Source organism: Panthera pardus, unplaced genomic scaffold (genome assembly GCF_024362965.1).
Source record: "Panthera pardus isolate Hobbes unplaced genomic scaffold, ASM2436296v1 HiC_scaffold_1, whole genome shotgun sequence".
Classification (NCBI taxonomy): Eukaryota; Metazoa; Chordata; class Mammalia; order Carnivora; family Felidae; genus Panthera; species Panthera pardus.
The window spans coordinates 29,167,303-29,193,470 of NW_026526654.1; the positions used below are offsets into that span (position 1 = coordinate 29,167,303).

General features: G+C 33.3%; 1 long non-coding RNA gene across 1 annotated transcript in view; it reads left to right on the top strand.

The window, feature by feature from the left end:
- The first annotated feature begins 1,810 nt into the window (after window positions 1–1,810).
- Window positions 1,811–26,168, top strand: part of LOC109264174 (uncharacterized) — a 113,923-nt gene continuing 89,565 nt past the window's right edge. The window contains exon 1 of the long non-coding RNA XR_002078626.2: window positions 1,811–2,100. This is a non-coding gene — a long non-coding RNA (uncharacterized LOC109264174). The remainder of the gene's footprint in view (window positions 2,101–26,168) is intronic.

Below are 26,168 nucleotides of genomic sequence, written 5' to 3' on the forward strand. Positions count from 1 at the left end.
ACTTTTTTCAATTTTTATGGTATAGTTTAAATATTCAGGATTATTAATTAAGCTTGGGGGGTGGGGAGAACCTAAATATGCATTATTTGTGATATTTAGGTTTTCAAAAGTTTTGAAGACATCGATCATTAGTGATTATTTTAAAAAGGTACTATATGCCTATTGTTAAACTAGGATTATACATAAAACCATAAACAGAAAAAGAAAAACAATGCTTTTTGGTCTTTTTCAATAATTAAGTTTGGTTCCCAAGATTTTCTGTACCAAAATATTTGCTTGTGTTTACATACTTCTGGATTTGAATCACATATTATTCATGTAGGCCTTAAGGGAAGTGAAAATAAAAGTGAAGTCCAGGAAATCTAATTGGAAAATAATTACTAAGAGTGCAAAGAAATAAGAAGTATTTCAGACTTTGAAAATGCTTGCTCTATATAAGTCTTCCGTTTGGTTATCACTTTTTTTGGGGGAGATTCAATATTTAATGTGGATTTACTACATCTAATAGAATTCTTAAGTCAGTTTCTTTTTTTAGATGTAGTTAACTCCAGATGTGTTCACTTGGGAGTGAACCCTCATTCACATTTCACTGTGGAAAAAATGAAGTCCATCAGAGAGAATTTCTTTCAAATATTTGTAAAGACTCATCCATTTTGATAATAAACTGTTCAAGCATTTTAATTCTAATGAGTTAAATTAATCTCCACTGCAAAGGGAAATTTATTTCATTTTATACATGAGGGTACCATTATGGAAAACAGATTATACAAAGCAAGAATACATATAAAAAGGCAAATATTAATTCTGAACTATATATAAAACATCTAAAGCGACCACATCTGTTTGGATACATCAGCAAATTTGGAAACATGGCAATACCAAGATTTTGAACATTTTATAAAGATTCTCTCAAACTCAACCTTAAACCAAAATGTGAAAAATAATTTTGATGGGTTTCATATTTTCTTAATGTGAGAAGAAAGTATGAGATGTTCACAGTTTATTCAGAGTCTGTGATTGCCTCACCTAAGGTAATGATAAAGTAAACATATAAACATTGTATTCGTAGAGAAAAAGCTAACCTCACCGAGCCTTTCCTTAATGCACAATATGTGTGTGTGTGTGCATGTTGGCGAGATTTCTCTCTCTCTCTCTCCTTCTGTCTGTCTCCCCCTCTTCTTATAAGGCCATTAATCCCTTTATGAGGACTCCAACCTCATGACCAAATTTAGCCCTCGTTACTTCCAAAGACTCCCATCTTTAAATACCATGACAATAGAAGTTAGGACTTTAACATCTGAATTGTGAGGGGACACAAATGTTCACTCCATAACAAGGCTTCAAAAGATTGGGGAAGAAAGATATGTGGCAAACATTACCATATTCTAAATGATATACTGGGTGTCCTATAGGGAATTAAGAAATACATACTCAAACTATTAAATGATTTATTTTTAAGTCTTGTTTTCTTAACTATTTCTACCCTTGGCCTACCTCCCTCTTGAGGGTATAAAAAGGCTGATGTAAAGAGGAAAGAAGAAAATATGTTTGGGAGGAAAAATGAGACTTTGCCTGCCATTTTCCTTCCCATCCCTATAGAGGGAAGTGGAGAGGGTGGGTAGATATGTCATCATGCTGACAGATTCCCATGGAATTTGGAAATAGTAAACAATGTGCAGTTCATTTAAAAAGAGCTTGACGTGTTTGTATCTGTCTGAGATGGCAAAACAGGGAGAGAGAAAGACTTTATTGAGACTAGCTACACTTTGTGTAATTTTGGATTGTTTCTCGTGTTCCAGATGTGTGCTATGCAGAGAAGGAGCCAGCTGCTGCCATTCACAACACTGCTTCAGATGGCTGTCTGGAGGGGTCATGGAATGCCAACAGTAAGGCGGACCTCTGGATGAGTAGGCACTGAGAAAACCATAAGCAATCAGCCTAGGAAAATGCACTGCTTCCGTCACGAAAACGGAATTCCAGTATTCTCTAGACAGTCGTGTTTTAAGTGAAGAAACTAAAAATGTACTCTATTTGAGCGGTATCTTTGGTTGCATTCCAAGCACCAGGAAAGCCACAATCAAACCATATTTACTCAACTAGGTGAGTAAAAAATGTTTCTGCCCTTTAAACTTCCTTTCTAACCTCTGCTCTCACTGTTTCCCTGGGGAAATCATATACCATTCTCAAAAAGCAAAGGAGAAAAATAAAAGAGTAAGATAGGGAAGGAGAAAAGTTCTGCCAAATGTCCCTTTCCCACTTATGTCTCCAGTCTAAAGTGGGTCCAGGTCACTGAATGAAGAATCTTTAAATAAAGTTTAGTTTTGCTATTACACAGGATAATATAATTATTGATTATGCAAATCTTTGGTGAGACTGAATGCAACTGAAGAGGCTTCTTATTGTTGTTGTGTTGAGTAACCACAAAAGTAATGAAAAATTCCTTGAATTTAATAGGAAGGAATTAGCCCCTCAGAATGGATTTGTTCAAGAAGTATGACAAAAGAGAATGTTTTCACTTATATCCTGTGGAACCCAACTGTCTAAATCTTGACTCAGCATGAAGTGAAGTATACTGCAGAGTATTTCTCATACCAAGACCTAAATATTGTTAAATTATAATACACCCAAGCAATAAGTGGTGGTAATCTGGGACTCAGATATAATTTGAATGAAAAAAATTCCCTCAGTTTCTAGGTGCTATTCTTTTTCTCCTAGGAGCTTAGACCTAATTACTGAAGTTGACGAAAGGCTTTTTAGAAACCGAGCAATCTTTTAAGAAGTTCACATGTATTATTAACTATTTTAATCTTCACAAGAATGAATATATGTGAGGAAACTGAGACAAGGAAAATTAAGTGACATGACAAAAAATGGAGGTGATTATCAGAGTCAAGATTTGAGCAATGGATATGTAGATTCACAACTTTGTCTTAAATACTATACTTTACTGTTTAATTTGTGATGTTAGCTAGTCTGGATTGGTTACACAACTAACTCCTAAGGACCAGATTTTAATGTTCCTCTACAGAAATTAACTCTTTCCACTTATTTTCTTAAATTCATCATTCAGTTTAAATTCATTTGAACAATATTGGGAAAATCTTTTTTTTTTAATTTTTTTTTCAACGTTTTTTATTTATTTTTGGGACAGAGAGAGACAGAGCATGAACAGGGGAGGGGCAGAGAGAGAGGGAGACACAGAATCAGAAACAGGCTCCAGGCTCCGAGCCATCAGCCCGGAGCCTGACGCGGGGCTCGAACTCACAGACCGCGAGATCGTGACCTGGCTGAAGTCGGAAGCTTAACCGACTGCGCCACCCAGGCGCCCCTATTGGGAAAATCTTTTAACAAACTAACCAGCAATCACAGACAGTGAATAATCTTTAAGCTGTAAATTATTCTCAAATTCTACATTTTTCAGATTCTCAGTGTCTTGTCTGATCTGACATAGGTTGAAACATTTTTTTATATTCTCTATCCAAGTTGTTTTTGTCAATTTCCATGTGGTTTGAAAAATTGAGGTTATTGAGATTGTAGGTTATTCATTACTTAAAAGTGGAACTATTAAAGTCCTATTGAAAATTTTCCCTTTTACCTCTGCACAATGATCCTCCTTTCCACAAAATGCATTTTGCTTAAATTCTTGACTGGCTGACATTATTAACACACTTATTTGTTTGTATTTGCCTGACATGTTACCATCTTTGAAGAAACTGTTGATCTATGAAATATTTCATAGACATCTGTGATAGATTGACTAATGACTCACCAAAGATGTGAGTCTTAGGACTCACACCCTAGGCCCTGATGAATATCTTAACATCACATGGAAAAAGGGAATCAAAATTGCAGATGAAATTAAATTTGCTAATCAGCTAACCCTAACATAGGGAGATTATGCTAGATTATCAAGTGGTCCCAGTATTAACACATGGGCTCTTAAGAGTGGAAGATGAAGGCAGAGAGTATATCAGAGATTCAACATAAGAAAGAAGGAGGAGAGATCAAAGCATGAGAGGGGCTCCTCCCCCTTTTGCTGGTTTTGAAGATGAAAGGAGGGAGACAGAGACAAGAATACAGACAGAATTTGTAGGCTACAGCCTACAGGGAACTCAGTTTCACAACCAGAAGGAACTGAATTCTTTCAACCATCTGAATGAGCAGGGAAATGGGTTCTCTTTTAGAGCTTCCAGAGAGGAACACAGCCTTACCCACATCTTGATTTTAGTCTGCTGAGACCAATGTTAGACTTGACCTATAAGAACTGTAAAATAATAACCCCATGTTGTTTATTAGTCACTAAACTTGTTATGCTTTGTTATAGTAGGAATATAAGACTAGTAGTATAAAATATATTTTATAACATCAAAATATATTATATGCAATAGGATATTAAGGTGGTACCAATTTGCTTCAGTTGTGAGTACAGCATGAAGATAATAGATAACAATTACCAAAGTGGGTGGGAAGATTATCTTCGTGTGTAAAACTTATAACTAAAACTGATGAAAACTAATTCTGTAATTCTTAGAATTCTCAGAAAGATGAAAAATATCAAAAGGAAGGAAGAGAGAAGGTAATTAAATTCTGGACTATTTCTTTGAAGAAAGACCTGCTATGTACCTAAATTCCTGCTCCAAGGTGAATGAGCTATACTTAAAGTAAATGACTCTTCAGAGAATTGCTAGAACACTTAGTATATGACCCCTGCATTTGGGGGATGGTAATTGGACTTATGCCAGGAAAAATATTGGGCATCGGAAGTATTGTCAAGCTGCTTCCTTAGGATAAATGGCAGAGGGAGGGAAAGAGGGAGAGAGATTGGAAGTATTCACAGTCTTTTTCAAATAGATCTAAGATAGGTGCATCCTAAAACAGATGTAGAACTTGTATTTAGGGTCATTTGTGAAGGAATCTTATACCAGAAAAGTTGTGCTGGGGGTAAGAGTCTCTAAAAGTAGTTCTTATAGGGGAGACACTGGTGAACCAAAAGCTGAAGAATATTGTAAAGGAAAATATTGCCCATGGCATGGCATTGCAGGGACAAGTCACCAATGATAGGAGTCTCACCAAAAGCATAAAAGGAAAAAGGAAGGAAAATGTAAAAGTAAAACTAAAAACAGGAAAAAGTTCTCTAAACTCAGGAAAGTGGCACTTTATACTGTCTTGAGACCTAGAAATAATGGTTACTCCCAGGGAAGAAGTAACCAGTCCCCAGATACCTTTTCCAGATAAAAGGTGGCTTCCATCAGCAGACCTTGGGAAGACTAAGCTACTTGTGAAGATTGAAACATGCAGATATTAATTTTTATGCTGAAATTGTTTTGCAACCTAAAGTTTTTCAACGGTGTTATTATCTAAGAGCAAACAGAAAACTCCTGAAACTTGACAAGTGTTTAACCAGAAATTTACTATTAGAGAAGAGAGGAGAAGCAAGAGAAATTTACTATGAATAAATTTAAAGAATGATGAGACAAAATAACTTTTGTTATGAATAAATCAAAAATTATGCTTGTTCTGCATGCTAGATACAATGCAGTGAAATAGAAAAAATAGAAACATTTCTTGGAACAGACTCCTCCCTGATTGTCTATGTCTCTAATTCCACAAGGCTAACTAGTCCTAAAGATTTTATTTTCTGCTTTTTCTCCAATTTGGTAATAGTCATATTTCGCAATAGAGTATATTCTTACATTTTTTGTGTGTTTTTAAAAGTTCTGTGAATGCTATTTTATTATCACTTCCATAACTTCCTTTTCTTTATTCAACATTTTGTTTTTGAGGGTCACTCATCTTGGTACCGCAATTTGTGATTCACTTATTTTAATATAAAAATAAATATTTTAAATATTTAGTATTTTATTGCATGATTACACTACAATATATTTAGCCATTCTGTTGTTAATGAAGATTTAGGGGGTTTTGTTTTTTCTGTTACAAACAAGGCTACCATGAATTTCAGATATACATTCCCTAGTGCCCATGTATTCAGTTTTATCTAGAATAACTGAAGAAGGTTCATTCACTTTCTTAATTAAAATATTAACACATTTTGTTTTAGATTTATTTCTTCTAAGAAAGATGAGATTAGATTTTACTTTTTAATCGATATTAGCATTTTAAAACTTTGTAAGTCTTGGAACACATGATTTCCTTTTTCTCACATTGGTAATTTTTTTTTCTTGTCATTTATTAAATCCTAAAAAAAAAAAAAGGCAGTTTCCTGCATTTGTTTTTTTGGGTGTATGCATGTGAGATATATTTTCAGGCAGATAAATTGTAGAATTTTTATATTTGAATGGCCTACCATAGTATGAGAATAATGATAAACATGATAAATACAAAATAAGACACTATTGATATTTTTATTTTACACATTAGAAAAGCAAGGATCGTCATTTGCTTATAGTCACACAGCTAATGAGGGATAAAATTAGAAAAATAAAAATTGTCTGTGTTTTTGCCACAGATAGCAAGTTAATTATTGAACAACCAAAATATGGAAAGAATGATCAATGTTAAACATTTCTGGGTCCGTTGCATGTATATTTTCCTACTTAGACTTACAGATAATTTAACAAGCTTTTGTTGTTGAAATAAATGAACATATTTAAGGTTGTAATGTTATTACATGAATATTTTGGCTTACTATCAACTGGATCTTAGAATTATACAAAAATTGGTTGCACAACTATAAGCTATCAAAACTGTAGATAAGTATGTCATAATCATTTCTTGTAAGACTAGTCAAAAATATATACATATATATTATATTTTATTTAGTTGTGTCCTAAGATACATGCTTATTTCATATATATGTGAACACATATACATGAATGTATACATATTATAAAATAAAGAAAAACTGAAACTTAAACAAGAAAGGCATACAATGTCAGAATTAAAACTTTCAAGGTCTAGTCATTTTATTTATTTTATTTTATTTTATTTTATTTTATTTTATTTTATTATTTTATTTTATTTTATTTTATTTTATTTTATTTTATTTTATTTTATTTTATTGTTTTTTTTAAAGTTTATTTATTTATTTTGAGAGAAAGGGAGTGAGCATGAAAGAGGGAGGAGCAGAGTGATGGAGACATTGAATCCCAAGCAGGCTCCATGCTGACAGAGCAAAGCCCATCTCAGGGCTTGGTATCACACAGATCTTGAGGTCATGACTTGAGCCAAAATCAAGAGTCAGACACTTAAATGACTGAAATACTCAGGGACCCCAAGTCATATTTTAAAGAAAATCTTTTTTATTGGGAAAAATATCCTGGTAACACGTCAGTCTGAATACATCTAAAAATTCAGTGTAAATTGCAAAGCTATATGTTGTATCTAGATAAAATAGGCAGCCTGTTGGGGTGCATGGATGGCTCAGTGGTTTGGGTGTACAACTTCAGCTCAGGTCATGATCTCACAGTCAGTGAGTTCCAGCCCCGTGTCAGGCTCTGTGCTGACAGCTTAGAGCCTGGAGCCTGCTTCGGATTCTGTGTCTCCCTCATTCTCTGCCCCTCCCCCACTCACACTCTGTCTCTCTCTCTCAAAAAAATAAACATTAATTTTATTAATTAAAAAACAATAGGCAGCCTATTGATCACTTGGTTTTAACAGACTGAGTGAAGTCCTATAACAATCCATAAAGACAAATTTGAGGAAAAGGCTGCTATTTTCTTAAAAATTGAGGATGGTTCCTCCTCTAAAGAGTGCGATATAACAGGGATTTTAATAGTACAGTAGTTCCCCCTTTCTCTGCTGTTTGACTTTTCATGGTTTTAACTACCCAAGGTCAGCTGTGCCCCAAAGCAGATGACTCTGCTCCTGACTTACAGTCCAAAGGTCACTAGTAGCCTGATGCTATGTCATCATGCCCACATCATTTCCCCTCACTTCATCTCATCATGTAGCCATTTTATATCTCACATCATTGCAAGAAGAAAGGTGAGGACAGTAACAGTTAAGATATTTTGAGAGAAAATACCACATTCACATAACTCGCATTATGGTACATTGTTATGATTGTTTTATTTTATTATTAGTTATTGTTAATCTCTTACCATGCCTAATTTATAAATTAAATTTACCACAAGTAGGTATATACAGAAAAAAATGTATATATAGGGTTCAGAACTATACTATATACACAGAGTGTATCCCCTGCCAATGGGGGATCTACCACTATTTGTTTAGAAATTTCATGATTGGGCATCTTGTGGCTCAGTTGGTTGAGTGTCCCAACTGTTGATTCTGGCTCAGGTTATGATCTCACGATTCATGGGATCTTGCCCTGTGTCTTGTGGAGCCTGCTTGGAAATCTCTCTCTCCCTTTCTCTCAGTCCGTCCCCTGCTTTCTCTTTCTCAAAATAAATGAAGGAATAAAAAATAAAAGAAATTTCATGAGACCATGAAGCACTTAATGGATGCCTTGAGATTCCAACATTGCTTCTACTCCCTTGAAAGAACTTCCACCAGTATGCAATTAGTATTTGTTAAATTATCAGTCATTTCATGATTCCAGTCCTTGTAAACATTTTAACATTATATATAGTATCACTTCACTCATAAAAAATGTGAAAAGTCTTTATCAATATTACATTATATATGTTTGCCACCAAATATTACAATATTGACAACTCAAGTTTTATTATTCAAAATATGCTCTCTAAGATCACTTTAACTGTTTCTTTATGAAAACCTATGCAGAAAATATCATCATTGGCTATTTCAATCTGTATTTATTGCCTTTTATTGTAAACTTAAATTACCATTAAATCTGTGAATACATTCATTCAGAGAATATTGTTAGCATCTCTTCTCTTTAGGCACCAGAAAATATGGTAAACATAAAAGAGAAAATAGTGAAACATAAAACATAGGCTGTAATCTTGTTAAAATTTAGATGGTTAGCAAATATCAGTGACCTAAAGCCTGATCCTTTTACATTCAATATGAATAGTTTTGGCTTTTTTTTTTTTTTTTTTTTTTTTTTTTTTACTTATAAGCGTTGTTTATTCAGCAAAATGAATGAATGAATGTGCACATGTAGGTCCCAGTATAAAATTGTATATTATGAAACCTATTTCATTTCTCTTCAGTCTCTAATCAAAGGAACGGATTGTTCTATTTCCAGGATGGTTCTACCAGTTAAAAAATATATATATATGCTGGTGGCCATAAAGAATACATATATCATTTGCAGAGAAATAGTTAACATAGCGATTCTCAATTTCCTTTGACACAAACCTACTTCTTACTAACATACAGAGACTATGCGTTTTGCAAGGGAGAATGAAAAATCTTCAGTATGCTTGCAACTGTCTACACAAATTCAGTAAAAGGGTAGAGGGGTTCCAACATGATCCTTCAGAGAGATATAGTAAGTGGCATCAACATAGACTAAGATATATATTTTTTTTCAGTATGGTGATAGTTTATGATGTAATTTATATTTATGGACGATCCCATTGTAAACTATGGATTCAAGCTGACAGGAATAGTCTTTAAAGTATAATTTTTTAAATACAAAATTATGAGTTTTTCTGATCAATAGTATTTTCCATTTAAGTGGAGTTAACATGTATATAATTCTCAGAAAAATAATCACACACAAGGTATTATTTCCAGGGCATACAATTGTGACTGTAATGCATGATAAGAAAAAGTCACAATCTAATTTTTGAATACAAAATGGAGTTCACATTTTTAAGATGAAACCTTTTACATTCAAAATCGTATTTATTTTTATGTTAAGGCTTATTTTGTCCATGTTGTATTTTAAAAGACTTTATTGGCATTCTAAATTCTAAATATCACTGCTCTTAGTACAATTCTTGTTTGAAAATATTACATTATTTAAATTCTTATCAATTTAATATGGTTATTATTTAATAGCATTAGCAAAACAATTTCATGGCAAAAGGAATGACTACTTTTTCTAGAGTGAGGTCAATTTTAAAACATACTAAAAATACTACCTGTTAACGTGCTTATGATCAAAAGAAGTGTGACTTTAGAGAGCTCAACCAAATGACTGATGTCAAGCCAAAGAAAAACACAATGACTTGTAAATAAATATAATTTTGTCTACTTAGATATTAAAGATTATGCCTTCCTTGCTTGGTGCAGAGAACACAAGCAGATTATTAAAGAAACATCTACAATTGTGTCTACATGCTGAGGTATCAGTCTAGAGTTTTTCTGAGCAACCGATGTCTGAAGTGAAGACAGTTATTCCCTACAGCGCTCGCAGTTTACTCCAGGGAAAACTCAATTCTTTTTATCACAAAGGAAGATAGAACTGGGGAAAAAAAATTAATTGTCAGAGCCAGTAAGATTACCTGAAGCATAATAGAAGAGAAGTTAGCAAGCCCAGGAGTGGGGGAGAAAAAGAAAAATACTGGTGAGAGCACATTATTTATGAAATATTGCAAATGACCTATTGTAAAGAGGATATAAATACTTCTGAGTAAGCTTGATGTATTTTAACTGGTGAGATTGAATTTTCTATACCAAAATTTCTCTTGATCAGTTGCAGTTATAATCCAACTAATGAAAATTCCAGGTACAAGAACAGGCATGGACATTTTAAATTCGAAATAACTTTCATTAGTAATGCTATATAAATCTACTTTAGAACTCATTAAATTGGATTTCTCAACCTCAGATTCATCCATCTTAGTAGCTCAACATATTTCCTCTTTATTCCTTTGTAGTTTAGCATCCAGGCAATGAAAGATAAAATTTGTCTAATGGAGAAAATATTCATTTTTATTCATTAATTCAACAGATATTTACTGAGTACTCATTGGATCAAACACAAGAATGTAATGATGAAGAAAATATTTTTTATGAAATTTACTTTCTACCGAAGGAGTAGAAAGTAATCAAGGTAAGCATGTAAAATGTCCAACATATCGTCTAGTCATAAGAACAAAGGAGAAAAATAAAGGAGGAAAAGAAGAATAGGAGATGATGGGGAGGTGTTGTAATAGCTCCAAATTTGGAACCTGAGCTACTGGAGATCAGGTTTACCATTTACAAAACCATGGAAGACTGTGGAAAGAGCAGATGTGTGGGGAATATCAGGACATCAGCTCTGGGTATCTTAAATTTATGTGTGTGTTTGATATTCATTGGGGTTCATGAGTCTGTGGTGAAAAGGAGAGGTCTAGGAAACCAATTTGACAATAAATTTCATATTAAAAAATAAAAAAAAATAAAAGGAGAGATCTAGGCTAGAAGTAGAAATTTATAAATAATTAGCATATGTTTGTGTGTAGTATTTAAGCCAGGGACACATAAAATTACCAAAGGAGTAAATATAGATAGAGGCTAAGTTCAAGGACAGAAAGACTCTAGTGTTATGACATTGGGATTTTGAAGAGGGGAATCCAGCAAAGCTTACTGAGGAATATTCACTAGAGAAAGAAGGAAAATTAGTATGGCAAACTAGGAACCAAATGAAGAAATGAGTTCCAATGAGAAGAGAAATTAAAATGGCAAGAGAAATATGATTGTATATATATATATGTGCATTTATATGTGAAGTATGATTATATATGTATGATTTTATGCATGTATATATATATACATATATACAGATAAATATACACGCACATTTAGTCAATGTGTTAAATGCTGTTGATAAGTAAAGAAAGATGAATAAACAGCACCATGGATATTGTTGTCAGTGGAGTGTGTTCAAAAGAGCCTGGAAAGAGAAATTGGACACAGATTATACAGAAATTTCTTTCAAGAAATCTTGTGTCAAGAAAAGGATAGGACTATACATTGATAGAAAGTGGAGTCAAAAGCACATAGTTTTGTTTTTTTTTTTTTAATTTTTTAAATTCTTTGGTTGAGAGAAATCACAGCATATTTTATATTTACGGGAACAGTCCAGAGAATAGAAGAATCTGATGATACTGAGAAAGGAAGGAATGGAATTGTAAGGGTAAAAACAAATTCAAAGTGAAAGTAATGTTTTTTCCCATGCAAAAAGGGAAGGAAATTCCCCACTTCTTTCCTTTTCTTGGAACATTTTCTTTAGGTAGCATTTTCCTTAGGTAATTGTAAATTCTTTCTCTGCCCCTTTGATACATGTATGTAAATCATTTAAAAGCTTAAGAAACTCTTGCTGGTCTCACAGTCAAGAATGTTTTTCTCAGGGGCCTGGAAAGCTTCCCTTTGAGATAGAACCATCAAGGAATATAAAGCCCTTATTTCCCAGTTTCTGAGAGAAGATAGGCTTCACTTCAGTAGGTGCCTCACTCCAAGTTGCAAAACCACTTTCTCTCATAAAGATAGAAGTTTATTTTTCCTTTGGATAAAGCCAATTAGCTAACACAGATGGTCATAATTACCAGGTGAATTTAGGATGAACTATGTGTAACCAATGGTGCCATCAATTCCTCCTAGTTAAGAATAGTTTGTCATGAAGATGTATCTAATGGATTGTGTCTGTTTGACTTATGTAAATGGATAATTTCTTTCTGTCTTTAGCAGACTACCTTTGATATACATCACATTCTGGTTTAATGCTTTTTCAATAATAAAACCATTTTCTTTCTCTTCTTCTTTGAAGAGGTTTCCTGGGTTGGCAGGAAATTTTGTTTGTAATTGTATTTCCCCAACAGCATACAGCAACCAAGTAGAGAGCTTGACCTTAGCTAGGAGCTGAGGTGGTTCATCCTCATAGAAGGAAAGGAGACAAATCTATGATCACAAATAAAAGTGTGTCATATTAAAAACACGACAACAGGCTTCAAAAGGAATTGCCTATATTAAGACCCATGTCACCAAACTATGACTTAGCATAATTACAGTTTCTACTCTCCCAGGAATGGAATCTTAAACCAGTCAGTCAAGAATCACCTGATCAACACTAATTAGGCAATCCACCTGATAGACCCCTTCCATTTCCCAAGGGAAAGTGTCCTTGCAATAGCCAACCTCCTTTATTGCCTAGTGCAACTTCCTTGTCCTACTCCCTTGGCCTATAAAAGTCTTTCATTCTGTACAGCTCCTTGGAGCTCCTTTCTATCTGCTATATTAGATGCTGCCTGATTTGAATCAATTTTGCTCAATCAAACTTTAAAAATTTTCAATTTGCATCAGTTTATCTTTTAATAGTAGAGATGATGGTGAGAACTTATGGAAACTCTTTTGATAAGTTTTCTTTCTTGGTGATGAAAGGAAGTGAGACCAACAATGACCTAAAGGATGTGACTTTTTAAGTGCAAAAGTCTAAGATGATACAACTGGTCACCTAGGAGAGTGGGGAGATAAAGGTCAAGAAACACAGTACTTTTTCTAGGCATTGCTAAGGTGCATACAAGAGTAGTAGATTGAAAGTGTAGATAAAGTAAAGAAGGGAATGGGTCTAAGATGACAGATGAACATTGCCCTCAGCAACTGGGAATTTGTTAGTGCTGTTTTTCTGAGCCCAGCAACCCCTGAGATATGAGAGAGAGAGATGAGATCAATTAGATCTCAGTAACAGTTTCATGTTACTTTTTCAACCATATACTTAACTATACAATTTTTTGTTCTCTTTGTCAAACCCTCACCTAGGATTTCAGTTGTGGTGCTTGGTATGCTGACCAAGTTTTACCTGACGAATGCACATCTCTTCTCTTTTCCTGTCTCAGTATTTCTTGGAAGTTCTAGGAGCTCTTGTGCTCCATATAAGAGAATCTTGGAAATTCGGGGGAATTAAAACACTTGGAGATTGGTAGAGGGTGGAAGCCATGGGCAGATATTCCAACCTCCTGGCTTTTAGACAAAACGTCATAAGATGTGCCTGTGTGTCTCTCAGAGGTCCTGATGGAATTGACTACCCACTGGCTACATCAGCATTTTCAGTAATATACCCTACACTGCCTTTCCCCCTTTCTGTCTCATGCTCTCTGCTTCCTTACTCTTGCTTCCCAGTATTATCTAATGAATAAACTAGCTCTATCTCGGTCCCTGTGTTAGGTTCTACATTTAGGGTAAACCAAATTAAATCATATGCTTTTATTCAGGATAAAAATAGAAGTAAAAAAATAAAAATGAAATAATGAAAAAATAAAAATTCCACTCATTAAAGATAGCAGTAACATTCTAAAAAAAATTCAGAGCTTAAGAATGAAAGTAAAGAAACTCAAACTAGCCTTAGCAAAGTGATGAGGTAAAAGGATTTTGAACCTAGAATTCTATACTTGGCTTGAGTAAATAATTAGTGTGGAGGGAAAAATACATTTTTAGACATGCAGTGCATCAGGAAATGGATTTCTGAAAACTTAACCCATGGATTCACTCAGCAAAATATTAACAAAAACATGAATTAAAAAAGCCAAAAATACTATTATGAACAAAAGCATCACCATGACAATTAGGGTCTCTTTGTAATTGCTCACCACTGTAGAGTAACCACGATATCTTGGTAGCAGTCCAGGGTACATATTTGAAGATCTATTTACAGGAAATTATCTGTATATCCATCTGTAAGTAGTAAGGTTCAATTTGTAGTCTTGTGTTCAGTACTCTTAAGACCTGGGATAAAACATGGTAGAAAAAAATATTTTTTAGGCTCCTGAAGATTTATCTTTACTTTTTAGTATTTCCTAGTAGTAAGAAAACAAAATGATCACATTTTCTCAGAATACCATTCCAACATATAATGTATATTATCATATAGATTGTTAAGAAAACAAAAAAAAAATGACAAGATAAAAACTAAAGAGAAATAGCAAATTCTTCTTATTAAGTGCAACATGCTAATCTATTATTATAATTACCCCACTTTGGATACACAGTATTAAATTCAAACATTAATTTATAATGTAGATTGGGTTCCATTTAACTTTATAGTGAAGAAAAATGCTGAAGTATGAATTAAGATATTTTTTCTTTGATATTCTTTTTACTTGTTGATAAACCTACTCGCAAGGTATATGTTTCTCAACCTTTGGGCAAGTTTGTGCCCACACGGAATGCAAAAATGTACTTCAGGGTGCTTTCTTATCTGCCTTGTAATTCATTATAAACTTTTTTTTTTTTTTTTTTTTTTGAGAAGAAGGCTGAAATGAGAGGGAATATGGTGATGGAAGCAATGGTAATGGGAGATGGGAGGCAAAGGAGGTTAGGTGGAGAATGAAGATGAAGAAGAGGAGAAGGAAACAAAAGAAGAGGAAAAAGAGTCTGAGACAGTTTGAAATTTCCTCAGACCAAAAGGAAATTTCCCAGAAATACCCCAAAACTCTTTAGGACTCCTCCATGATTTTCACCTGTTCTCTGGCAGGACCTCTTAGTGTCTTTGTGGTATGTGGGAAGGTTCTAGAAATCTGAGCATTGTTAAACAGTGTGGTAACCCAAACATGAACAGCAGTTGACTTGAAGAGGACAAAGTTACTGGAATAAAGGGGATATCATCACTGCCTATTAAATTGACAACTGGAGGGGACCATGATGCATTTTGGCTTTAAGAAACCGGGTTCTGCCCTCATGCTAAGGGAGACTAATGATAATGGTGCAGATTAAATGTCCCATTCTCCTGTTGGAATAAATGCTTAAAGTCAAGATTGATTTGACTTATCAAAAATATACAGAAGAAAGGTATCTTGTTCTTAGGGTTTATAAACTAAAATTCATAACAGTTTCATGAATTGCCTCATTCCTAGGCATTCAGTCATAAAAGCATAAAAAAAAACCAGTAGGCTTGGGGATATACTAGCATAAAAATGACTCCAATTTGAATCATACTGGGCCGATATGCTTCAACCTCTTCTGTGACCACAGTTAAAAATGGAATTAAGCCTGCTGACTGAACCCTGTGAGTAGGTCCTGATTGAAAGTTTCCAGTAAAGACTTAGAATGATTAGGAGATGCGTGTGTTTTATTTTGCCTTTTACAGGTTTTTGTTTATTGCAATTCAAACACATTTAGACAGATATTTTAGTTTTCAGTTCCCCTGGAAGCATATCCTGAGGCAAATATTTGAATACAAGTAGTTTATTTGAGTGGTGATCCAAGAAACCCTGGCAAGGAAAGTGGAAGTGAGACAGAAGGGAAAAGAGCCAAAATCCAACATAGGGTGCATTAGCAAGCAAGCCTCTGCTGTGGGTAATTGGAGCTTAATCTTGCTGGTGAATTCTGTGAGCAAGTCTACAACAAGCACCTCAGAGCTATTCCTTCCATGTGAAAAGGGAGCCAGAATACTGGTGCACAAATTTCCTTCATTTATTGGTTGAGGGCTTGCCTAGGGAACCTTAATCTTAGCACATCTGTGCATCTCAATGTAACAAAAGAAAGCCCTTAGGCAAAAAGAGTCATATGCTGGCCAGCTCAAGTACAGTGCATTTTGGGGCTGGGGGTGGGGGGAGGGAGGAAAAGGCATTAAGAAGAGCAGACACAAAACTTTTATCACAGAACTCACCTATCCCTATTTTCTGATATCTGACTTTTTGATTGATAAACATTACTGCACGGCCTTAACAGGCCTTTGAATTCAGTTTCTGACATCACCAACTCCTTGATACTCATGATTACAAATTTCTTACTTACTGTCTTAATGCTGGAAATAAGTTTTTAGAAGCATTTTGGAGGGAAAATCACACCCAAATGAACTTGTGTTAAATTAGCATTGTGTAAAAATCTGCATACAATCCAAAATTCATTTGGGGGTGGGGAAGTCACAGAAATGTTCTCTGAAAGATGAATAAATAATAACTTAGTGTATGTGTATATAATTATGTATGTAGTTATCATTTATTCAATATGTATATTATATGTATATTCATATTCTAACATTATGAAGTTATTTAAGTAATAGAGAGGACTTATTTTCTATTTTCCATATTCAAGTTTTTATTACACACAATTATTACATAATTGAACTGAAATTATAGGTCATTTAGAAGGGTAATAAGAGAGTTGTAGATGTAATTCAAATTTGCTAGTATTTGCTTTGGTTGTGAATTGATTTGCAACATCGTAGAGCAATGGAAAAAGATATATTGTCTTGAAGCCTTATTCTCATTTTAGTTCCACCTAATTAAATTTTATATAAAGAAAAAAAATTTGGTGATATATTTTGATTATTAAACTCTTAAAAAAATGGACAAAAATGAATCAAACCATCAAGTTGCAATATATGAGTCAATGCTAAATGTATGGATTGTTACCTATTTTTAAATATGCATTGTTGACCTTCCATACATTTATTCAAAATTTACACTTATGCTTACAACATCACAAATCTTAAGAATATTGTAGACATTCGTTATATCCGTAATGGCAGAGCCTGGCACTTTCTTTGGCCAGGCCATCTAAGTGCAAATACAGGCATTCATATTAAAAATCCCTATGATGTGGGATGTGACAAATGTCTTTTATAATTTAAAAGATAATAACCCTGGTTATCTGCTTACTAAATTTTGCTAGTGCGTATATATATAAATACTAGAAATTTTTACACATACGTGATCGTTGATAACCACAAGAGTGGTATTTTCAGGCTTATTGCTTCCAAAAACAGCTGGAGAAGAAAAGGTTGGCTGTAATTCCTGATTTAAACTTGAGCAAAGAAGATTAAATAAATTATATTTTTAATTTCATTATATAGTGTTTTACAACATTTACTGACGTACACTGAACATTGAAAGAAAGGATAATTAGAAACAAGTGACTTATTTTATAATACTAAATTTTAAGATACAAGAAGTCACTGAATTTTACAATTTCAGTGGATTTCAGAAATAATCTTGTTGGAATCATTCTTTTTGAATGTGAGAAAAATGACCCTCGGCTTAAACTGAAATAGTCAGTGGCTGCACCAACATTTGAGTGCAGACATCCTTTCTCCAAAGCTTATGTACAATGTATCATTGCTTCATTAGTAGTGGCGAGGGATCCAGTCTTCTGCAAACACCTGTAATTATGTTTTTCACCTATCATAGAGTCGATATCTCTGTATTCCCCTAACTGTGCAGCGCTGGTGATCCAGCATCTACAGCCCTGATTATAGTCCTATTGTAAATGGAGCAGAATATGTTAAATGTTTATTGGGAACAGAGCAGGGATTTAAGCTGTTTGTGGGTGTGTGTGCTCTAGATTATAAATAAACCCTTGCCTAGCACAACATGACAATGTAACAATACCCAGCCCTGCCACTGACCTTAAATAAGAAACCCCAGGCATCTTTATCCAGCCACTTACTCATTTCATTTGATAAGATTTTCGCTGATAGGAGAGAGGAAAAAGCTCTAGCTAAATGGTTCACAGAAATGGTGTAAAATGATTGTACTGAGGGAAAAATAGTAGCGGATCATATGGAGCCAGATATTTCCTAAATTCAGGCTACTCTCTGAATTTGTTAATCATCTCTTAAACACAGACATCCTTTCTCCAAAGCTTATGTACAGTGTATCATTGTTCATTAACAGTGTCCAGGGATCTAGTCTGCAAACACCAATAATGATATTTTTCAGGTATCATAGAGCCAGTTGAGGATTCAATTTGTTAAATCAAGACTTTGTTGTTTAAAGTTTAAGTCTTTAAAATACCAGTACAACTTTTGTACTATACAATGGTTACATTCCTTAGGGATAGCTATAATAATTCTATACTCTTAAATGTAGTAGTATAACATTCATAAAAATAAGACTTAAAATACAGTTACTATAAAAGCATTGCATATTAACAATAGAAGTAAATGTTCCATTTGGGAAATGATTTTCAGGTTTGTTCACAAAGCTAACTATTATCTTATTTGATTTGTAAAAGTACATTGTTAGTCATAATCATCAAATATCGAGCCATCATTCAAGGAAAAATCATAGTGCATTTTTGTGTGTGAGAAGAGTTTCTAGTAGCTATAAGACCCGCTTTTTACCTAACCATCTTTCACTAACCAGCCATGAATATTTTTCACACATTCTTCTTCAGCATATCAAATTCAGCACCTACAAAATGAAGTTAAACCTTTGTTCAAGTTAATTCAGAGTGTTCTAATAGAATGAAACAAGATCAAATATGTGAGAACATCTTGAAAATAAAAGCTAGTCTATAAATATTACCTTTAGGAAATGTTTAAGACATAGATATTAAAAAATAATTCTAAGTGTAGAAAACCCAATAAGTAACCCTCATTAAGAACGATGCTTTTCAACAAAATACAGGACTTGTTTTCTTTTTTCTTTCTTTTTTTTTTCTTTTCCCTTTGGCTGATCACTTATTGTCAATGCTAGTAACATAATTATAATTCTTAGCACATTTTTTTTTTTTTTTTTCATTGTGCTTCTAAGTCCCTTTAGATCTTGTTAGGACTTTTTGCCCCATAAATTAACATAACATATTGTTATTATTTATTTAGCAAATGATTGATTTTAATATGGCTTTTTTCAGGCCCATAAACAAAGAAATACAAATGAATCAGTGTCATCTTAATATACTTTAGACTTTGAGAGAACTCTACAGATCATCAAACAAAACTTTTCCTTTTTTTTTTTTTATTTGAGAGAGAGAGAGAGAGAGAGAGAGAGAGAATAATTTAAGCAGGCTCTATGCTCAGCGTGGGCCCAGACAGGGGGGCTTGATCCCATGACCTGAAAAGAAATCAAGAGTCGGATGCTCAACCAACTGAGCCATGCAGGCACCCCAACTTTTCCTTTTTCATATATGCAGAAACTATAATTTTAAATGATTTCCCTTATATTATATAAATAGGTAATAAAATAGCAAAAGCAGATTAACAAAAAAAAAAACTGAGAAACATGATGGATGCTAGAGAGTCAGAAGTTAAGTTTGAGTCAAGGATCTGTCATTTACTAGGTCTATAACATAGAGTTTTTGAAATTTGTTTTGCTTCTTCTGAGACTCTGTATGTGGGACACTATATAAATGAAATAGCATCAAACTTAAAGAATGTTATTACTGATCCTGTGCTTCTGAAACACAATCAAAATTTCTAAATTCATTTGTAAAATTACTTGAATATTTACTTGTAATTTATTTTTATATTTTCAAACTGAAGTAAAATACTTTATGAAACATATGAGCATCTAAACTAAAAATAAACAAAACATAATTCCCAAAGTGGTTTTTATAGACATTTCAGTCTGGAAATAAAAGTTGATCGTAGTTGATGCCAAGACATTTCATGAATCTAAAATGTAGAAATTCATATGAACAATGAAGAATCCTTTCACTGTGAAACCCCAGAGAATTACTAAATAGTTGATTGACCAAATAACTAGAGAGTTCTCAAAACAACTTACATAAAGTGATATTTTATTGTATAAAGAACACAGATGTTTAGACATATGCTGTTCTTTTTTTAATTACATTACATTTTTGAAGAATCCTAAGAGCTAAAAGTATTTTTCATCATTTCAATTTTTGATTGAGTGTCAAATTTTATTGCTTGGCATTCCTTATTCCAAAGTAGGTAACATAAAATATTAACTCTTCTAATATCTATGTGGTAGATGTTTCCACTCTAACAATGAAAATTGCTCATGAATTCTACATCTTATTTTTTCCCTCAAATATGAGGGAAATGGGTTACATTAATTGTAAAAGAGAGAGAGAGACAGAAAAAAATGGGAGCAGCAGCTCTCTCAATGCTCACCAACTCTCTCTTAGAGAATTCTCAGCTTTCTCTAATTTCTCTCTACGTAGTTTTATCAGTTTCCTGAACATTGTTTCTGACATGATTTGATCCTCTCACTCATTTTTTGAAATTTGCCATCATAAACCTCATGCATTTGTAGCCCAGAAGGGCTATCTGTCTTGAGAGCACCTATAACTGTGAACTGCTGTTAAGTTAACTGATTGTGAAATAAGCCTTGAATACCTTACCTCATCACTATTGAAGAAATTGTTATGTAAGTACTGAAAAACTGTTAAAATTTGGTCAAAAGTTCTTTTAGCCTTTATTTATATTTTCATTTCAGCATTCTGTCTCATGGACATAGGTATGATCCCATGATGGTAAAGTGACAAATTCAGTGACAGATATTCCACCCAAATGTCATCCTTACCCAGTAAAATTTACTAAGTCCCTCAAACAGATAGATCGCTACCTACATCATGTTATATATGGAAAAATATTTAACTCCTTCATTTATAGTTAATTCACCAAATATTTATTATGCAACCACTACAGAGATTATCCTAGACAATAGGGGCACCTGGGTAGCTCATTCGGTTAATCATCCGACTTCAGCTCAGGTCATAATCTCATGGTTCATGGGTTCAAAGCCCACATAGGGCTCTGTGCTGACAGCTCAGAGCCTGGAGCCTGCTTCGGATTCCGTGTCTCCATCTCTCTCTGCCCCTCCCCTTTTCATGCTTTCTCTCTCTCTCTCTCAAAAATGAATGAACATTAAAAAAAATTAGAAATAGAAAAAAATAGAAAGGAAATTAATATCCTGCTCAAATTTTGCCTAGTCCCACCATAGGTCCTTAAAAGAGAAAAGGTGCAGAGGGAAAATATTCAGAGTAAAGATAAGGAAAAAAAAAAACACCTATATACAATTAGAAGAAAATTATAAAACTTTAACTTGATGTACTTAATCTTATAATTATGGTTTAAAATATTATCTCTACACATGTTCTAGAACACAATAAAGCATACCTTTCAAATTTATACAAAACCACTTGGGAGAATTGGACTTTTAAATGAGATCACCACAGTTATACATGGAAAGATTATTAATCAGACATTATGGCTATTGCCACTAATTTTCACAACTATATTCTAGCAAACATGCTTAGCAGAATGAATGTGCCTTTCACATAATTGGAAAATTGGGGTTTTCTTTGTTTGTATAAACATAGGTAGGGTTTTCAGGACACTACAGAATGAATGTGGAAATGCTATGACCTCAAGTATAATATTTTGGTCAACACTGCCTTTGGACCACCATAAAAAAAATGCTGCTTTCAGAAGCAAATCAAAGGTTTTATGTGGAATCTTTTCCATGTAAAAATACTTGGTACAATATTACTGTACTTCTGAAATCTGAATAAATTATGGCATATTTCTATTTGGGGAATTGCATACTTAAGCAATATTATAGCTATCAATTCACCTTACAGAGTGCCACCAGATGGAATTTGCATAATGTTTCCAGTGCCATCCTTGTCAATTAATTCTGGCAAGCAAACCAATCAGGTAACAAAGATGGACATTTAAGTCGAAGAAGAGAAAAATGGTTTACTTCCTCCCATGGCTTGATCCTCAACTTAGTGAATGAAATAAGCAGGAAATTTGATATCAGAATTATCACAAAGTTAATAATTTCCCCATATTTAAAAAAAATTCTTTTAACATTTATTTATTTTTGAGACAGAGAGAGAGCATGAACAGGGGAGGGGCAGAGAGAGAGGGAGACACAGAATCTGAAACAGGCTCCAGGCTCTGAGCTGTCAGCACAGAGCCGGATGCGGGGCTCAAACTCACGGACCATGAGATCATGACCTGAGCCGAAGTCGGACGTTCAACCTGCCGAGCCACCCAGGCGCCCCTAATTTCCCCATATTTAACCCACTGTCAATTTTTTTTAGAATGTGGTCTGTAATATTATTTAACATAAATTAAAAAAACATAACTTTTAAAAAGTTTTTAAAAATACTTTTAATATTAATTTAAGATTTAAAATAATTTTCATCCCTTAATAAATTTATGTAAATGAATAAAACTGAAAAAACTAAGTAGAGCCAGAGTAGCAAAGATTTTCCTTTTCTACAGTTTATCCAATTAATATAATGTGCATAGTTTTATAGATGCTAATGCATAACTGACTAATAAAACATAGAAAACCCAATAGTTTCCAAAGGGATATATATTCTGGTAGGAAAAGATAAGTATACCAAGTAACACTCACATACTCATGTGTATCACAAATATATACCACATATATTTTCCTGCAACAGATTTTAGACAAATCTACCCAATAAAACCCCAGTTCCCGTAGAATTTCCAAAATGAAACTAGAACTTTTTTTTTTTAATATAAATTTACTTCATGAAACCTTGAATGGCACACAATTTATTGTGTTATTGTGTTATTTCCAAATTGTTATTAGTTCTTGTATCGAGTTTGATAAAGCTCATATTTTTCCTTTTATTTTAGTTACATATCACATTTTACAAATTAATGAGAGATTGCTCATTACCTACAATATACCATGGATTTCCAGTAGAATTATTTTATTTTTTATGTTAGATTTGAGTGATTTATATGCCCTGTGAATTTTGATTTCTGTACCTCCTAAGTAAGCAAAAGAGCAGACTTGAATGATTAGACCCTCATATTTACATTAGGCAGTATCATTTGAAGTATGTGAGCTCTGTCTATGTTGATTGGTTTCCTTTAAAATCAGCTCTGTTTTCTAAAGAACACTTAAATGTAACTGGAAGGCAGGACATCACAGTGGTTAAGAGCATGGTAATTAAAGTCAAACACATGCTCGACAGTTTATTCTGACACTTAAGACAGAATTTTTCAAAGTAATTTAATATGCCAGGTTTTTTAAATTTCATAATCTGTCAGATGGGGATAGTGATAACTCCTCTAATTTGTAAGAATTAGCTAGTTATTTATAGTTTAGCAAGTAATTAAAAAGTATCTATTAATAATTAATATTGGTGAGAGATACTTGTGACAGTCTATAATATAATAGTCAGGTTTACTTAAGGAAAATGGTCTCCTATAAGATACAAGATTTTTTCAGTGGTATCTTAACAATTCACATATAGTTTTCCTTTACTGGCAGTTTTAAGAAATTTCATATCATGTTAACAAAATTACTGCCAGTTTTTAAAATAACTTGCAAATTCTTAATACTATCAACCTGTCGATTATGGTTTTTCCCACTTTTTATAACCATTTATTATGTTACATTTGTAATTGCCTCCATGCATTTATAGAATCCCAAGTCTTATCAATAACATAAAGTGTTCACTCCAATTTGGCAAAATAAGGAATATAAGGAGCCAGATATCATGGATATAGATTAATGTGTAACACTAGAAAAACGTACAATAATGTTAGTCACACAGGAAAGAGAATAACATGATAGAAAGTAAGACACAGGACAAAGCACTAAAATGCATGTTTCAATTAATATGAGTATGAAAGAAATCATTCTTCTCATGCACATAAATGAGAGAAAGATATATTCGATTTAACAGTCAGGGAGAGGACATGGCTCAAGTTGAGGTCAGTAAACCAGAGTCAGATATTAAATAGTTATAGGACCAAGGCCCTAAGGGCAAGAGAGTCCATGAAGCAGAGGAAATGATACAGTGGAAAAAAATAGAAACCTAAACAACAGAAAACAATCAGGTATTCATGTGTATCAGACGCAGCAGAGTGTAGTGACAATATAGTTCAGACTTTTGAGTTAGACAGATACGGACTGTATTTGGAAGTCAATTCAATTATTATCTGCGTAAATGTGGTTATGACTCAGTCCACTCAACTGTAACAATAGAAAAGATAATATTCTTTCTGGCTCTTAACAAATGCTAATTGTTAGTATTGATATTTTGTATGAACACAGGCAAAGGACCATCCAGGTTTTGAGGTACCTGAAGCTGATGCAATTTGTGAAGTTCTTTTAGGAAAAGAATGTAAATTCCAAATACTTATTTACATAAAAATAAGAACTAGGAATGAGAAAGTAAATCACAAGTTACAAATACCACAAACTTCACAAAGTAAAAAAAAAAAAAAATAGTTAAATGATTTTATTAATGCACAGCTCAACACAGCTAAAGAATACCTTTTTTTCCTAAAATATCATTGGCATATTTTATGATGACTTTTTCATAGTACAGTGATTTCATAATACAATTTTATGGAAATCATAGTTTGCTCTCTCCTCTAGCTTATTTAATTGAAATTTATTTTAAATTATTATTATTATGAAAGAGAAGCAAGTTTAGAAAAAAGTTCATTCAGGTTCATAACTTAATACTGGAAACATCATGCAAATATTCAGGATTATTGTGAAATTTAAACCATTACCAAGATTCTTTCACTTAGGCTATAAAAATACAGGCATTTCCGATTTTCATTTGCTGTGATGTCTTAAATGTTGGCTGTACCGATGCTACTAATTAGCTAGTTTATCATGGCTGATTCTACAGCATTACTTATATAATTGATTTTGTGTGTTATCTTTGTCAGTGTCAGTATTTTATATCAAACCAACAACAAATAGATAATGGCCAATGAGTTCATAATACAATGATAAACTGTAATATCGTTGTATTGAATATAAAACATTCAGTTCATACTCTAAGTACTCAATATTTGTTTCTTTTTCAACTTTTTAAAAAAATGTTATTTTTGAGAGAGAGAGAAAGAGAGAAAGGGAGAGACAGACAGAATGTGGGTGGGAGAGGGGCAGAGAGAGAAGGAGACACAGAATCCGAAGCAGGCTCCAGGCTCTGACCTGTCAGCACAGAGCCTGATGTGGGACCCAAACTCACAAACAGATCGTGACCTGAGCTAAAGTCAGAAGCTTAACCAACTGAGCCACCCAGGCGCCCCCTCAATATTTGTTTTAATGCTATAGACTCATGCCCTACAAATATGAGATTTCTGATACATTCTACTTCATGCAATTCCAATACAAGTGAAAAATTATTTTCTTACATTGTATATATGCTGCATTACTAAGTATATTACTGGAAGAACACTACTTTTTTAAGCACTCCAGACCTACACAACAGGAGAGGAGGTCAGATGAAGAACAAATAAGAGTAGAAAGAAACTGTTCAGTAAATGCAGATTAAAATATATACATATATATTAATATATAACATATATTAATATATATTAATATATATATACAATACATTAATATATAATATATATATATAATGAAAGTGCCAGCAAATTTAGTGTCTGGTGAGAGCTCTTCTTGCTGCCTTGTGAAAGGGCCCTTTACTGGTATATGTGTAGGTATGCAGCTAAAGTTACATGTATAGGGAAATTTATAGGGTTAAAAGTCTATATTAGAAAGGAAGGAAGATCTAAAATAAATGACCAAAGTCCCTCACAGGATGTTAGAAAAAGAGGATCAAAACAGAAAATTGAACAAAAAGCAAATATAACAGAGTACCAAAGCTAAAACTTGCTTCATTGAAAAGTTCAACAAAAATGT